Source organism: Urocitellus parryii, chromosome 11, assembly GCF_045843805.1.
Source record: "Urocitellus parryii isolate mUroPar1 chromosome 11, mUroPar1.hap1, whole genome shotgun sequence".
NCBI classification, from domain to species: domain Eukaryota; kingdom Metazoa; phylum Chordata; class Mammalia; order Rodentia; family Sciuridae; genus Urocitellus; species Urocitellus parryii.
The window spans coordinates 80,164,316-80,181,497 of NC_135541.1; the positions used below are offsets into that span (position 1 = coordinate 80,164,316).

General features: G+C 38.1%; 1 pseudogene; it reads right to left on the reverse strand.

Annotated features, from left to right (window-relative positions):
* Nucleotides 1-2,813: 2,813 nt before the first annotated feature.
* LOC144249276 (protein FAM50A pseudogene) lies at nt 2,814-10,087 on the reverse strand (annotated as a pseudogene).
* Between the last annotated feature and the right edge of the window lie 7,095 nt (nt 10,088-17,182).

Consider the following 17,182-nt stretch of genomic DNA (forward strand, 5'->3'; position numbering starts at 1 on the left):
TTCATCAGGCTGCCTAGAGTTAGCGCTGTCTTCTGTACCTCCACCTAAGGGATGACTTGGTTCCCCAGGGCATTGGAATTGTTTTGTTACATTTTTGAAGATTCTGACTGTGTATGTGCCTGCACATATGTGTGCAAAGGGACAAGAATATTGCTAAACATGTCATATTGCACAAGACAACAAAGAATTACCTGAATCCAAATGTTAATAGTATTGACATTAAGGTACCCTGACTTATTTCAACTGCAAATTCCTAGTGTTCCTTGCTCCTCCCTTCCAATGGATGAACATACCAATTACTTCACTGACTACAGGGAGGTGGCCTGAACAAACCTCTTCAGAATTTTGTTACTCTCACAGTTTACTCAGTTGTAAAATGGGGACAATAATGGTGCTTACCTTTTAGGATTATTTTGATGGTTAATGAGCAAACATATGGAAAATGCTTAAAATTGCTTGCTGAGATTTAAGCAGATAATTAGCCTATATATTAAATATGTCAAGTATTAGTTTATCTTTATTTATGCCTGTGCTTACTTTCTTTCCTTTAGTCTCAGGGAGTGAAGTGTTTCTTCTCCTTTTCAAGTTTGGTACTTCTTGGTCTCATGTCCTCTTATCTACTTTAAAAGAGGAAAAGTAAAACTTTCTTTTGTTTTTCAATGCTTTTGGTGTGTTTTTGTTTTTTTTAAACAGTGCCGAGTATTATACCCAGTGTCTCTCTACCTCTAAAATACATTCCCAGTTCTTTTCATTTCTTTCTTTCTTTCTTTTTTTGAGAGAGGGTCTTGCTAGGTTGCCCTGGCTGGCCTCAAACTTCTGATTTTCATGTGTCAGTCTTCTGAGTTGCTGAGATTATAGGAATGTTCCATGGTCCCTAGCCAACTTTCTTTTCTTTATTCTATATTTTCAATTTCTTCCTGTCTCATAACAATGATCCTCTCTTGACCCTGGCCCTCTCATCTTTCCCTTTTCCAACTCTCTGCTCCACTTTCAGTCAAGGTTTTGACAGAGCAAGGTCTACACTTTCTGTCTTATTTCCCTTACTCCATTTGTCTGTTTCCTTGGTCCCAGGCTTGTTCACCACCAGGTTCTGACTCAATCTGTGTACACTTTGCATTTCATCACACTAGAAGCACATCAGAGAAGGTACCCCGAGCACACTGCTTACACTGGACATCTTTGTTCTCTGTCCCTTTATTGTGCACACCCCAGCCCACAGGACACACTGTATTGGGGGGGGGAGAGGTACCATTAGACTAGAATGTGCCAAGTGGGCAAGTGCATTCTCGGTCAGTCAAGGCAGCACAAGGTAATTTCTCAACTATTGGCCTTGGGCATGGCTGACTACAGTCATAGCATCACTCTATGCCATTTTCATGTCTAGGAAAGGTCCCTGGAAGACAACTGCTGCAAACACGCAGGCTTGTGTTGGTACAATGCTCAGAGACATAGGTTCCTACTGGACACTTGTCACAGGTTAGTACATGGCCAGTGGCATGGTCAACATGGTGGTATGTGCAAGTGAGACTTGGGGCCTTTGGTTATGGCTGAGCCATGATGGTGGTGCTAAGGAATCTAAGCAGGAGAAAGGATCCAGTGATCATAGTGGCTCCAGTTCCCCATGTGATGCGGCTGCAATAGGCAAGAGTGGTGCTGCTGCTTGCAGAGGTTCCCAGGGCTGGGTGGGGGGGCGCTCGCAGGGATGCCCAGGGAGGGGCTTGTGGCTCCATGGTAGCTGGAATCTGTGGGTGCTATTGCCCAGCGCCATATCCACAGCCGCCTCCTGGGTCCGGAGCCCATCTACCTCCAACACCCCTTGTGCACTGCGGCAGCCAGGCAGCCAGGCAGAGGAGAAAGGTGGCAAAGGAGGTACTCAGCAACTGCCAAGTGGCTCACCTGCCGGGGCTGGGAGAAATAGCCTCGTCTGTAGCCTGGGCCTCCTGGTGCACTCTTCAGCGGCTGAGGAGAACCAATGAGGAGGGCTGGCCCAGAGAGAGCAAAGGGACAACTTCCCATAGCAAAGCCTCCAGCCACTACCAAATACCCTCCTCCACTGCCCAGACCCACAGGCAAGGAACTGTCCTTTCTTCTTTAAGTTAAATATTTCTGGTATTTTGTCACTTTGAATGGAAGCTAATTAACACAATATCTTTATAATCACTTTAGAATTAAGGTCCTGTCTTACTTTCTTAAACTTCAATAGCACCAATCCTATTCTTGGTCCTTTGCTCTTATTATCTTATAAGCTTTCATAAATTCTATATAAATTTTAGAACCAGCCTGTTTAGTTACCTACTTAAGCATACACACACATATACTCCCTTTTTGGATTTTGATTATAATTTATTAAATGTGTAGAATGATTTACTGGTGAATTGGCAAATTTATAATATTAAATTTTCTCTCATAAACATTACATCTTGGGGCTGGGGATGTGGTTCAAACGGTAGCGCGCTCGCCTGGCATGCATGTGGCCCAGGTTCGATCCTCAGCACCACATACAAAGATGTTGTGCCCTCCAATAACTAAAAAATAAATATTAAATATTCTCTCTCTCTACCTCTCTCTACCTCTCTCTTTAAAAACAAAAACAAAAACAAACAAAAAAAAATTACATCTTCATTTATTTAGATTTTTTTTTAACATGAGTACCTATTTATTAAAAAAAAAAAAAAGCAATAACAGTTCCAGGGTATGAGTGGCTACCATCCTCCTAGGACACAGCAGCACAGTTGCAGGGGAGTCAGACCCTTGAGTTCTGGAGACATGGGGGTTCACCAGGGATAGCCAAGGCCAAACCACTTTCTGGATGCTCACTGGATCTTATACTTGTCCCACTTCTTTTCAGGGTCATAGGGCTCCCAGCAGATGGCAGGGAAGATGTGCTTGTTCTTCTCATAACAGCTCCTCAGCATCACTTTTCCTGCATGAGACTCATACTTCTCCACAGTGGCATCACTGAGTAGCCACCCATCATCATGAAGATCAAAGTTAAAGAGTGGCCAATTCTTCCCACGTACCTTGGTAACAAGAAAGTCACAGAAACTGTGATGATTAGTCCTCCTTGATGTACATGAGCTGGTCCACCCCTGCTGACCTGAGCTCACAGAAATCTTCATGCAGGATCTCAAGTGCCTTCTGGAGGAACTGCTGCATTGTATTGCTCTTTTCCATGTTGACTGTCTGCTGGTGTCCAGAGCCAGCCCAGTAACTGAAGGTGATTTCAATCTCTTCACTCTTAATCTTCTCCTGCTTGACTTCTCACTCGTGCTACAGCTCTTCCCAGAGACAATTTTCCTCCTCCTCCCTGTCTTGGTCAAGCAAGAAGCTGGTGTCCACATCTGGGTTCTTCCCCAATTTCTTTCTCTGTGGTGATCTCTTCCCTTTTCAGCTCTTCCTCATGCATGGCCACCTCCTCCTCATCTTCTTCTCCCTCCTCTTCTTTTTCCCAGGTGAAGGGCAGGCTAGAGATCTTCTGCTTGGCCTCCTTCTTGTGCTCTTTTCTCGCAGCTTCTCCAGCTTTAGCTGCAGCTCCTTTGACTGCTCCCTCTTGGCCAGCTGCTTTTCCTGCTCCTTCACCAGTGCTTCCTGTTAGGCTTACATGTCATTCAGGGTCACAAGATGGTGCTGTACTTGAGCTCTACCTTCACAGCATCGTAGTGTGCAGAGAACTTCTTGTCAATGTTGGATTTTACTACATTCTCTTCTGAGATCTGCTGCTTCCTCTGCTCCATATGCTCCCGCTGCTCTTCCCATTTCTTCATCCGATTTTTGGTGCATCCTGCCTCGCTTGCGGCACCCTTGTACTGAGCCTTGGTGGTGGCAGAGGTGGCGGCAGTGGCAACAACTGTGACAGCAGCCCTGCTAAATCCTAGATTTTTTTTTTTTTTAACAGAAGGGATCAATGCTGAAAAATGTCCATTGGGAGATTTCTCAGTGAAAGCAGTTTCAGCAGTGTGACAAATGGCTACATCAGACTGCAGAGGGCTATTGAATGAAAGGGAGGTGAGGAGGTGAGGTCTGTTATTGTGGTTTATTGATTTAGAAATATTGAGATAAAGAAAGAGAACAAATGAGCAAGTCTAAATGTTATTTATTTTTTTAAGGATAGGTGAGCTTTGAGGAAGAATATCTGTCAGAGAAGGACATGTTGCACATGATGTAGAGAGAGGAGGTGGCTTATAGCTGACAGGGAGAGGTTGGAAAAAACAGCTCAAGACGTGTGTGTGTGTGTGTGTGTGTGTGTGTGTGTGTGTGTGTTGAGGTGGAAACAGTTTATCCATGGTAAATAGAGAAGACCTTGAAGGTGACATTTGAGTAGATCTGAAGGAAGTGACATGGAAGACTTAATGAATCCTGGGGTGGGGAGCTTTACAGAAAAAAAAGAAAGATGTAGGGGCTGAAGGGAGTTTGGAATAGAGTGAAAGAGAATGAGGATGCCAGGAGGTGTGTGATTGAAGAGGTAACAGGCCAGATCACATGAGGTCTTGCAGGAAATTGTGAGGACTTGGACTTTTACTGATATATTATTGGATGGTTTTAAACAAGTGTGTGACATGATATAACTTAAGTTGTAACACCCTCACTCTTGGTGGTGTATTGAGAGTAGCTAGGGTAAGGATGAAACCAAGGAGAGCAGTTAATATAGTTTTACAACACAGACAAAATTTGAGGGTGGCTTGTACTAGGATGGAAGAAGTAAGAACTGTTTGGATTATTGATGTATTTTGGAATGGTGACAGGATTTTCTTCTGGGTCATGTGTATGATACAAAAGAGGGTAGTCAGGAGTTTTGATATGAGCACTTAGAAGACTGTGGCTGCCATGTAGTGGGATGGACAAGATTGTGAGAGAAACTGGGTTAGGACAGAGTGCATATCAGAATCTAGTTTTGTTTTTGTTAAGTTTCAGATGCTAATCTGACATCTAAGTAAAAATGTCAAGTAGGCAACTTGAACTAGTAATCTGGAGTTCAAAGAAACACCCTAGCAAGAGAGAGGAGGTGGCTGATAGCTGACTGGGAGGGGTTGGAACCAACAGCTTTCAGAAAGTCTTTAAAGCCATGAGACTGGGAGAGATGACTACGGAGAGAGAGAATACAGTGTACTGAGTCCTAATGTTTTCCAATGTTAAGAGACAGGGATGTTAGAGTCTGTAAACAAGTCAGGATGGCACCTGGCATTTGCCAGAGGGAGTGGTTTGTGAAGTAACGCCAGCGTGCCATTAAGTGTGGAGATTCCTTATTGGTTGACTGCTGTATCTAGTTTATGTTAATTAAGATAAGCTGTGTGTCATGTATATATATCCCTCCTGTGCTACAATAAACGGCTCCCACTCCTGCTGTATCAATGTACACAAGTTGCAGGTCACCCACCAGTTATTTTGCTGAGCCATGCTGTGGCAGATAGTGTCCCATACAGGGAACCCCGGGACACTTGGGGGTAAGTGATGAAAACAAAAGTTGCCCATCCATAGATAGGATGGGAGTAAATCTACTTGTTCCTAGGCAGATGGGCAAGAGGAAATATGGTCATTTTGAGAAAATGGAGAAGATTGATACAGTATGTTTTTGTCTTGATTTGTCTCAGTGTATTGAATTATCTTTGTGATGAAAATATGGAAGGGGTGTTAAGAAAATTACTAAGGGAAGAAGGCACCCCAGTGGAACCAAGAATAGTTAGGGCATGTGTTGATGGAAGCCCAGGAACTCTAGTCAGAAAGAAGAAAGTTCAGAGGAGGAAGGATTATCAGAAAAAAAAGTTGCAGCAAAAGGCTATTACTGAATACTTTTCATTACTGGAGGGTGCGTGAATTGGTGCGGCAGCTGCCACGTGCGCGAGCAGGTCATGGCACAGCAAGGACTTTCCAAGTGGTGGCAGCGGCTCTTCCCCGCCCCCTGCCCCAGGAGCAGGATGCCACTGTGAGAGCCCAGATAGAAACCTGACCGGGAGGCACAATCTCCTAGGTTCTTGCTCCCTGTGCCTAGTGACAGTTTGAGTCTGGAATACTCCCCGGACTCTCCCCAGGACCATCTGGGGCTGCCCGGGATGCTTCAGGTGGAAGACAGCCGCATCCCTGAAGTTTGATCATTTCCAAGGCCAATAACTACAATGGTTCTCTCACACCTGGAAGCTAATGAATAATGAGCACTATTAAGGCTTATTTCAAATGTAAAAAACCTTGAGATAATGTACTAAATTGTTCAGAAGGTTGTTTTCTTAGTGGAATACTACAGGATTTTCTTTAGCATCATTGCCAGAGTTCCTGCCTTCATCCCAATGCTGGTTAAGACAAGGGTGGAAAAATTTCCAGTGTTGCTGAAAACTGGACAAAACTTCAGGTGAGAAATGGACAAGACTTCTGAGCTGTTGCTGTTTCTGCTGCTACAGCTTAGGCTAGCTGCCTGCAGAACTTACCTGGACTGTGATTTACCTGGACTGTGAGTTAATCTATTGAGACACTGCTTTACCTGGACTCAGACAATAAATTGTAATCTACAACAAATTGTAACTCAGTATCTTTGCTAGCAGTGTTATTGCTGCTATAATTTTTCCAAGGGCTTCTTGCATTGAGCCATCAATTGGCTTGTTATTGTGGCGTTTGGTATCCTCCCCTTCGGCTTGTAGCAGATTATTTATGGTGTTTGTGTAAAAACCACTATGGTCATTATTTAAATTAAACAAAAGGGGGAAATGTTAGAGTCTGTAAACAAGTCAGGATGGCGCCTGGCATTGTGACAGAGGGAGTGGTTTGTGAAGCAACAACTATGAGGCATTAAGTGTGGAGATTCCTTATTGGTTGACTGCTGTATCTAGTTTATTTTAATTTAGATAAGCTGTGTGTAATGTATATATACCCCTCCTGTGCTACAATAACAGGCTCCTGCTCCTACTGTATCAATGTACACAATTCACCCCCCAGTTATTTTGCTACAGCTAGACTGTGGCATAGGGGAGATGGGCAGAATCAGACAAAGTTACCCAGAAGGAGCAACTAGAGAGAAAAGGTGAAACCAGTAGAATACTCTGTTCTGGAAGCCAAATACAGATGACAGTTTGGGAGGAGATAGTTCTTTCTGTCAAATGACTCTGATAAGCTAAGACAAGGACAGGGGATAGACCAATGGATTTAGCCCTGTGGAAGCCATTGGTGGAGTAATGGTGGTAAGATCTTAGTGGGTTCAAAAGTGGCAAGGAGAGATTGGAGACAAGGGAAGTAACTGTTGATGAAGTGTTGTTGCAAGGACAGAGACAGAAACAGAGTGATAGTGGGGAAGGTGGAGACAAGAGTCTTTTGTTTTTATTTATTTATGATGAAACTGCTTGAGCACTCATGTTTTGGGAAGAATTGGGATGACTTGGGGCTTGAGAATGAGTGTTAGAAATTGAACTGGTGGCTTGAGGAGATGCTTTAGGATTAGCAATAATTCCTGAAAAAAAATCAGGACAGAAGTTGGCTGAGGCAAGAATTTGAAACCAAAATTAGTAAAGCAATGTATCTCACTGTCTTTCTTCAAATTCTTAATTTCATTTAGTTATTTGAGAAATTCTTTGCTTCAATTTTTTTTTTCTACTGAGGTACTGATGATTGAACCTAGGGGTGCTTAACCATTGAACTATATTTCCAGCCAGTTTTTATGTTTTATTTAGAGACAAGGTCTCTCTGAGTCTGGCTTTGAACTAGCGATCCCTCTGCCTCAGCCTTCCAATCCACTGGGATTATGGGCTTGTGCCATTTTGCTGGCTCTGGTGGCAAATTTAAAAATTCATGAAATTGGCTTGAACAGTATCATCTCAATGGGAATTATAATCCCATGGCTATTTATATTTCTTTTGACATTTTGGATACTAGATATTTCAGATCCATAAAAATGGAAATTGTCTTTTAAGATCTGCAACCACAAAGGGTATTTGTCAGCCTGACTCTATTGCTAGAGATATTAGCAATGAAAAGAAGTTATAAGATGAGGTTGTAAGCAGAAAGAAGGAGAAATGTTGAAGAAGAACCACTAGCAGATTGGGATGTAATAATAACGACTTAAATTTCTGCAGTTCTTTATAATTTATGGTGACAATGTATATACCATCTCATTTAATACTCTGAATAGTTCCTTATTGTATGAATTATCCCCACATAAATTGGGGTTCATGGATGTTAGGTGGCCTCCATATCACAAAAGTAACAATGGACAGAGCTCTAGTATAATCCAGATTTTCTGACTTGATGTCATTTTGAAGTTTTTGAAATGTATAAATCACAATTTCTATTTGAGCACATACTTTCTTAAAAAATGTATAGCACACATCTTGATGGGTCAATGACAGTGGACCTTGATGAATGGAAGAAGCATTTCCTATTGAAACCTGTCAGAAATATTGAGGAAATTGTTCATTACTAGAATCATTTTACTGTAAGTGGTCTCTTTTTTACTATTTGTTTATTTTATGTCATGGGCATAAAAATGTAACACAGGGTGTAAAATGATGTGTCAATGTGACCTATGCCTTAGGTCTTGGTGGGGATTAAATAATTAATAAAAGAAAATCATTTAGAATAACAATTGACTTGTTAAACACCATACTTTTTTAGGTATTATGATTACCAGTAGAAAGTAAAGAACTTTGAACTGAAACTGGTATTTCAAAGCTGTGATGTCTGTTGTTTCTTTGTGAAATTTACCTTTTTTTCTTCAACACTTAATTTTCTCTTAACATTCTGTGTTATGGCTGGGTGCTGTGGTGTACCTGTAATTGGGAGACTGAGGCAGGGGAAGCACAAGATCTAGTACAGCCTGGGATTACAGGTGTGAACAACTGCACCTGTCTTGTCACTTATAATCTTACAAAGAAGGTGTTAGTATTGTTTATACTTCACATTTGAGGTAACCGTGGTCCAGAGGAGATTTTCAGTTAGGATTAGGGAGGTCAGGATTTGATTCCATCTGATTCCTGGGTCCAGGTTCTGTCCCCTCAAAAATTCCAAGTTATGATACTTGTATAACAGAACTTATTTTCTGCTTTAGGTATTAGGTGGAAATTATCAGACTTTCACCACTTCCACTATATGTCGAGTTCTAAAATAAAACTATTTTAAATATGTTTTATATATTTTATATATTTTTTGTTAAAGTATATTCTGACTGAAGATAACATAGCCATCCACTAGATCTTGAACTCTAATGAGACTTTGACATTATTGCCAATTAAATAGATATTAGCTCACTAGTAGTTTGTTTGATTTGAGTTTTGCCATAGCTAAAAATATTTATTAGAATTTGAAAGAATATTCTTTTAGTATTCCATATTATATAAATAGTTTTCAATTAAAAATATGATAGATTTAAAAATTGGTAATGTAAAGATTGTCATAAACATGATAATCTAGTTATTTTTAATTTACAATTGACAACATTATTATCTACCACTAGTGTTCTAGGGTGGGGCAAAATTAGAGAATTATCTCCTTTCTTTTGAAGATGGGTGATAAACATACAGTATACTTTGATTCATGGAAAGAATCAAAATTGTGTCATGAAGAGACAGAGACTGGTCCAGGAGTTACACTCACTCTTTATTCCCTATCAAATGAAAGAACCTGTAATTGCTTGTGGTCCCTTTGAAGTAGGCCATACCTTAAATTGTTTGCCTCTGCCTTGGGGCCAAGTTTCTATGGATCTGGTGATATAACTGTGACAAGGGGAGAGGAAGGGTTTCCACTCTTTCCATGTTGTACTTAAGGCAGAAATTATGGGACTCTAGCAACAATCTCTATCTACTTTTACCTTTTTGAGCCATGGAAGAACATATTTCTATCTAATTTTTAAAGAAATAGAGATGAAGCAAGTGTGCTTGGTTGCAGCTATTCTGAATTTAAAGAAGGGAAAAGGGGCACAAGACTTTTTTCAGTGTGCATATTTTTTCACCTGTATTCAGTCCTGTGCCTCATTGAATGAAAGAAGGGAGTAATTGATTTATAATGGGAATTGCTTCCTGTGATTATAGAGGGTAAGAAGTTCTGTGATGTACTTTCTGCAAACTGGAGAACAAGGATACCTGCTAGTGTCCAAATCCACAGGCCTGAGTACCATGGTTCAACTCTCAGTCCAAGATCAAAGACTTGAGAACTAGGGTGAAGGGTGAGTCTACTGGCATAAGTCTTTGAGTTCTGAGATTCTGAGAGCATGAATACAAAGTTGTCCCAGCTCAAGAAAATAGAATGAATTTGCTTTCCTCTACCTTAATGTTCTATGATGACAGTCAAATGTTTGGATGATGCCTACCTATGGTGTATCTATGAATTCAAAACTAATCTCTTCTAGAAATACCCTCATAGAGACACATATGAAACCAACTACAGGGCATCACTTAGCCCAGTCAAGTTGGCACATAAAATTAAACATCACACTCTCTATGCATTTTATTTTTTCTTACGTATTTTTTATTAAAATGTCATTTTACTCAACATTTTTTGGAACTTTCCTCAATCATATTTTTTAACTCTTCTGTCAACCTTATTATTTTAGCAATCAATACTTTAATGGTTCCTATTTTTTGGTACTTTCTATTGAACTCAAGTGTTATTAACCACTGATCCATATCCCTAGCCTTTTTTATTCAACTTTTAAATTTTTGAGAAAGGGTCTCAAAAAGTGAGGCAGATCTCACTAAGTTTCTTAGGATCTCACTAAGTTGCTGAGGGGGTTGAATTTTTGAACTTGCATTCTTCCTGCTTTAGCCTCATGACCTTCTGGGATTACAGGTGTGTGCCACCACACCTGGCTTTTATACTTATACTATCTTTCTTTTCTTCTTGTTCTTCTTCTTTTTTTTTAATTGAGAGGGGTTTTGCTATGTTGCTCAGGCTGTTCTTGAACTGAACTCAGATGTTCTTCCTACTAAAGCAATCACATAAGTTCTAGTAAATTTTTCCAAGACCTGTTGTATTTATTGGCAAAACAAAGTATTTTCTTCTATGAGTAGTAAGTAAATGTATCTATTACTTGTTGTAAGCAGTTACTCTACTCCATTTTCACTCTGAGCTGTTGTTCCTTCCTCCTCACTTAATTCCATGCCTTTGGACACTGTCAGATCTGTTTCCTGAAACACTGTTCCATCATATTTTATTGTTCAACAGTGGTACCAATATTTACTGAGCAACATTCACCTTTCACAAAAGTTTTAGGACATATGTAGAATGTTATTTTATACTGTCTTGCTTTCCAGATTTTTTGTATTTAAGCTTTATTTCCCAAATTTTTCTTCCCTTGAAGGAAAAACTTTATATTAAGTTTATTTATTTCTCAGAATATACCATATACATAGTTCATAGATTCATTTCTAACTAAATTTAGTTTATATCACTGAAACTAAAATAACATTTTTAATAAGATGGGAATGATTATTTTTTAATTTTTATTTTTATTGCTTCTTTTTAGTTATTCATGACAGCAGAGTGTATTTGATATAATTATATAAGCAGGGAATGTGTTTTATTCTAATTAGGACATCATTCTTATGGATGTACACCTTGGTGGGATTCACAGTGGGGTATTCATACATTACATAGAAAAATTATGTAAGGAGTAAAGATTTGTTCCCAGGATGTAGGCTCCCTATTTACCTCTATTATTGTTTCTTTTGCTGAGAAAAAACTTTTTAGTTTGAGTAAGTCCAATTTGTTGATTCTTGTTATTAACTCTATGTGCTATGGGTATCCTATTGAGGAATTTGGAGCCCGACCCCACAGTATTTAGATTGTAGCCAACTTTTTCTTCTATCAAATGCCGTTTCTTTGATTTGATATCAAGCTCCTTGATCCATTTTGAGTTAACTTTTGTGCATGGCGAGAGAAAGGGATTCAGTTTCATTTTGTTGCATATGGATTTCCAGTTTTCCCAGCACCATTTGTTGAAGATGCTATCCTTCCTCCATTGCATGCTTTTAGCCCCTTTATCAAATATAAGATAGTTGTAGTTTTGTGGATTGGTTTCAGTGTCCTCAATTCTGTACCATTGGTCTACCCACCTGTTTGGGTACCAGTACCATGCTGTTTTTGTTATTATTGCTCTGTAGTATAGTTTGAAGTCTGGTATCACTATACCACCTGATTCACACTTCCTGCTTAGCATTGTTTTTGCTATTCTGGGTCTTTTATTTTTCCATATGAATTTCATGATTGCTTTATCTATTTCTACAAGAAATTCCATTGGGATTTTGATTGGCATTGCATTAAACCTATAGAGAACTTTTGGTAATATAGCCATTTTGATGATGTTAGTTCTGCCTATCCATGAACAGGGTATATTTTTCCATCTTCTAAGATCTTCTTCTATTTCTCTCTTTAGGGATCTGTAGTTTTTATTGTAAAAGTCTTTCACCTCTTTTGTTAGGTTGATTCCCAAGTATTTTAATTTATTTTTTTTGAGGATATTGTGAATGGAGTGGTTGTCCTCATTTCCATTTCAGAGGATTTGTCGCTGATATACAGAAATGCCTTTGATTTATGCATGTTAATTTTATATCCTGCCACTTTGCTGAATTCATTTATTAGCTCTAATAGTTTCTTTGTAGACCCTTTTGGGTCTGCTAGGTATAGAATCATGTCAACCTCAAATAGTGATAATTTAAGTTCTTCTTTTCCTATTTTTATGCCTTTAATTTCTTTTGTCTGTCTAATTGCTCTGTCCAGTGTTTTGAGAATTATGTTGAACAGAAGTGGTGAGAGAGGGCATCCCTGTCTTGTTCCAGATTTTAGAGGGAATGCCTTCAATTTTTCTCCATTCAGAATGATGCTAGCCTGAGGCTTAGTATAGATTGCTTTTACAATGTTGAGGTATGTTCCTGTTATCCCTAGTTTTTCTAGAGTTTTGAACATAAAGGGATGCTGTAGTTTGTTGAATGCTTTTTCTGCATCTATCGAGATGATCATATGGTTCTTATTTTTAAGTCTATTGATGTGGTGAATAACATTTATTGATTTCCGTATATTGAACCAGCCTTCCAGATAGAGCCCTAATAACCAGAGTATACAAAGAACTCAAAAAATTAGACAATAAGATAACAAATAACCCAATCAACAAATGGACCAAGACCTGAACAGACACTTCTCAGAGGAGGACATACAATCAATCAACAAGTACATGAAAAAATGCTCACCATCTCTAGCAGTCAGAGAAATGCAAATCAAAACCACCATAAGATACCATCTCACTCCAGTAATATTGGCAGCCATTATGAAGTCAAACAACAAGTGCTGGCGAGGATGTGGGGAAAAGGGTACACTTGTTCATTGTTGGTGGGACTGCAAATTGGTGCAGCCAATTTGGAAAGCCTTATGGAGATTTCTTGGAAAGCTGGGAATGGAACCACCATTTGACCCAGCTATTCCCCTTCTCGGTCTATTCCCTAAAGACCTAAAAAGAGCATGCTACAGGGACACTGCTACATCGATGTTCATAGCAGCACAATTCACAATAGCAAGACTGTGGAACCAACCTAGATGCCCTTCAATAGACGAATGGATAAAAAAAATGTGGCATTTATACACAATGGAGTATTACTCTGCATTAAAAAATAACAAAATCATAGAATTTGGAGGGAAATGGGTGGCATTAGAGCAGATTATGCTAAGTGAAGCTAGCCAATCTCTAAAAAGCAAATGCCAAATGTCTTCTTTGTTATTAGGAGAGCAACTAAGAACAGAGTAGGGACTAAGAGCATGAGAAGAAGATTAACATTAAACAGGGATGAGAGGTAGGAGGGAAAGGGAGAGAGAAGGGAAATTGCATGGAAATGGAAGGAGACCCTCAGGGGTATACAAAATTACATACAAGAGGAAGTGAGGGGAAAGGGAAAAAATACAAGGGGGAGAAATGAATTACAGTAGAGGGGATAGAGAGAGAAGAGGAGAGGGGAGGGGAGGGGGGATAGTAAAGGATAGGAAAGGCAGCAGAATACAACAGACACTAGTATGGCAATACATAAATCAATGGAAGTGTAACTGATGTGATTCTGCAATCTGTATATGGGGTAAAAATGGGAGTTCATAACCCACTTGAATCAAAGTGTGAAATATGATATATCAAGAACTATGTAATGTTTTGAACAAGCAACAATAAAAATTAAAAAAAATTAAAAAAAGAAAAAATTTCGTAAGATTAATTCCACTACATTTTCTTTTTCTATTCCCCCTCCCTTCCCTTCATTCCCCTTTGTCTAATCTGAACTTCTGTCTTCTCACCACCCTGCCTTATTGTGGGTTAGCTTCCACATATCAGTGAAAACTTTTGGTTTTTGAGGATTGGCTTATTTCCCTTAGCATGATAGTCTTCAGGTCCATCATTTACTGGCAAATGTCATAAAGGCTGAGTAATACTCCATTGTGTATACATATAACGTTTTTTTATCCATTCATCTTTTGAAGTGCACAGAGATTTCATTTCACTCCAGTGAAATTGCAATCATCAAGAATCCAAGTAACAATAATAAATGTTGGGAAGGATATGTTGAAAAAGGTACATTTATACATTATTGGTGAGACTACAAATTGGTGCAACCACTCTGGAATACAGTATGGAGGGAGATTCCTTAGAAAACTAGGAATGGAACCACCATTTGACCCAGCTGTCCCACTCCTTAGCATATATCCAAACAATTTAAAATCACATAATACAGTCATGCAGGCACATTATAGCAGCGTAACTCACAGTAGCTAAGCTATGATTATCTTGTTGAATGATAAAAGAAATGCAATTGTTCTTTCATTGAAATAACAGACTCATCTATGTACACATGGACATTTTAATGCATCTATTTGAGAATTTTGCCTAATAATCAATAATTTTGCCTAATTGAGAATTTGCCTAATATCTCACTTTGATAATTTGCTTAATTTGAAGTGCCTCCTCTGAGTCCCTCTAAAGCAAGCTTTACTCTTCTTATCACCATAGGTATTCTTGCTTTCTCTGTGACCAGTTTTGTGATTTTCTTAAATCTTGCCTGAATAATAACAAACCTACTACTTTTTAACATGGGAAGATACAGGATTATATATATATTTTTTTTTCTATTTTATGCCTTAAGGCAAAAATAAAAATGCCAATTGACTTTGAATATTATAACATTAAAAAAAGTAGACCAGTGCTACAAGTTATAACTTTGGAGAAGGTTTGTATGAAATGTGGCAGTAGGCTCCCTCAACATGCCTTTGCATCTGGTTCCAGTCCATACAGCCACACTTTCCTCCTACTAAGCTGGGTGCCATAGTAGGACTAAGTGGCCATTTTGTCTGCTTTTTTGTTCATGTCAAATCATCAGGTACTTGCCATAACTCAACTATGGGAACATTTTGACTCTACCAGCAATGCAGCATGGCATATCTGAATTTTCATGGCTAATGTCCATATTGGCAGAAATAAGACCAAAGAATAACTTGGGGCATCCTTTTTTTGAGCATTTGAGGTCTGAAGATAGGATGATCGATTATGTCAGTGGCCAGTTTATATCACGATCAGGAAATATTGCTGAAGTAAGTATTAAATAAGTAAGGTGTGTTCTAGTTCAAAATAAGCAAAGGCACAAGAAGAATTATATATATATATATATATATATATATATATATATATATATATATATATATAATCTTTATCTGTTTTCCTTCCTTCTTTGCATTTCTAGTTTTAATACATGGGAATTTGATTCATGAATTATTGGATAGAACAGTTTTATGTTATGATTTATGTCTTAAAATATGCATAGCCTGTGAACACTCCAAATTAACTTTTTAAATTATTTTTACAACAGGTTGACAAATGGTTGCAGGCTATCTTCTTCTACTTGAAGCAGATCCCATGATACTATCCCATGTTACTTTGATGCTATATTAATTGGTGCATACACCACTCTTCTGGATGCAGCATGGAAGCAAATGTCAAGGTATTTCCAACAAAGCTTACATAAATAGGTGTGTTTACATAGAAACTATACACAGAGTCACTTTACACATGCTCTTAAAAGACCAAAGCATGAATTTTGGAGACTCAGAGCTGGAAAAGTTTTTAAGTGAAGAGTAAATTTATTAACATCCTTTAGTCTGAAACACACAAAAACAAACCCATATAAATTCTATTCTATATAAAATATGTTTGGGGAAAATAACTTGTTTTATGTTATTTGTTTCTATTTATTTATTCATTGATTTTTTAAATTTAATTGATATAATGTTTAGAATATGTACATATAGTTCTTTCTCTAATTTTCATCGATTAAAAGAAAAGTATTCTGCTATTATTATGAATGTAATCTGCCTTTTACACTAAAATTTTCTAAAATAAAACTACAAATGGAAATTAACTATGAGAGCCAGCAGGTTGATTTGGGCATGTTTTCAGATTTTTCAGAAAGAAAAATCACTTCAATTCTGCCATTTGTGTTACAACAATGCCTGGATTAAAGCCAGCTAAAATAATGGATGCCATGTAAGCAGTTTTGAAATCTAATCAAATTTAACATTTTTCCTACTATATTACTATGTTTATACATTGTTTGGAGCAATCATTTGAAGGGGGAAAACAGAATAAAACTGCTAAAAAGTTTTGTATTTTTACAGATTATATTTTAAATCCTATCTCTTTATTACAACTTTGTTCAGAATGGTTCAACCTTTGTGAAACACCTTTCACTGGGTTCAGTCCAAATGCTTGGAGTAGGAAAATTCCCTACTCTGCCACTTCTTTCACCTTCCCTTCTGGTTGTACCATATAGGTTGAATGAGATCAGAAAGGAAAAACAGCAGTGCTGTGCTTCTTTAGCTGCAAGTAAGGAATTTTTTAGAAGGTTAATATGTAAAAGTGAATAGTATTCAAAAGGAAAACTTACAAGAAAAAGACTTTTTAAAAAAATTCATGAAGTTATCCGAGACTGTATGTTATTGCTTAGTAAAATTTCTTAGATACTCATAAAATACTAAACATGTTATTATTTACTTATAATTGTGTATGAGGCATTTATGTGTGTTTTTGTTGTGTCTGGTTAATCCTTTTCTTCTAACTCATGGTATTACTTTAAATCATATTTAAAATATATGTTTTAAATCATTATTTTACTATCCATTTTCCTATATCTCTTCCCAGTTTTTAAAATAAACTTATCTAAAGATCATTTAAAGTTGTCCTATCAGTTACAAA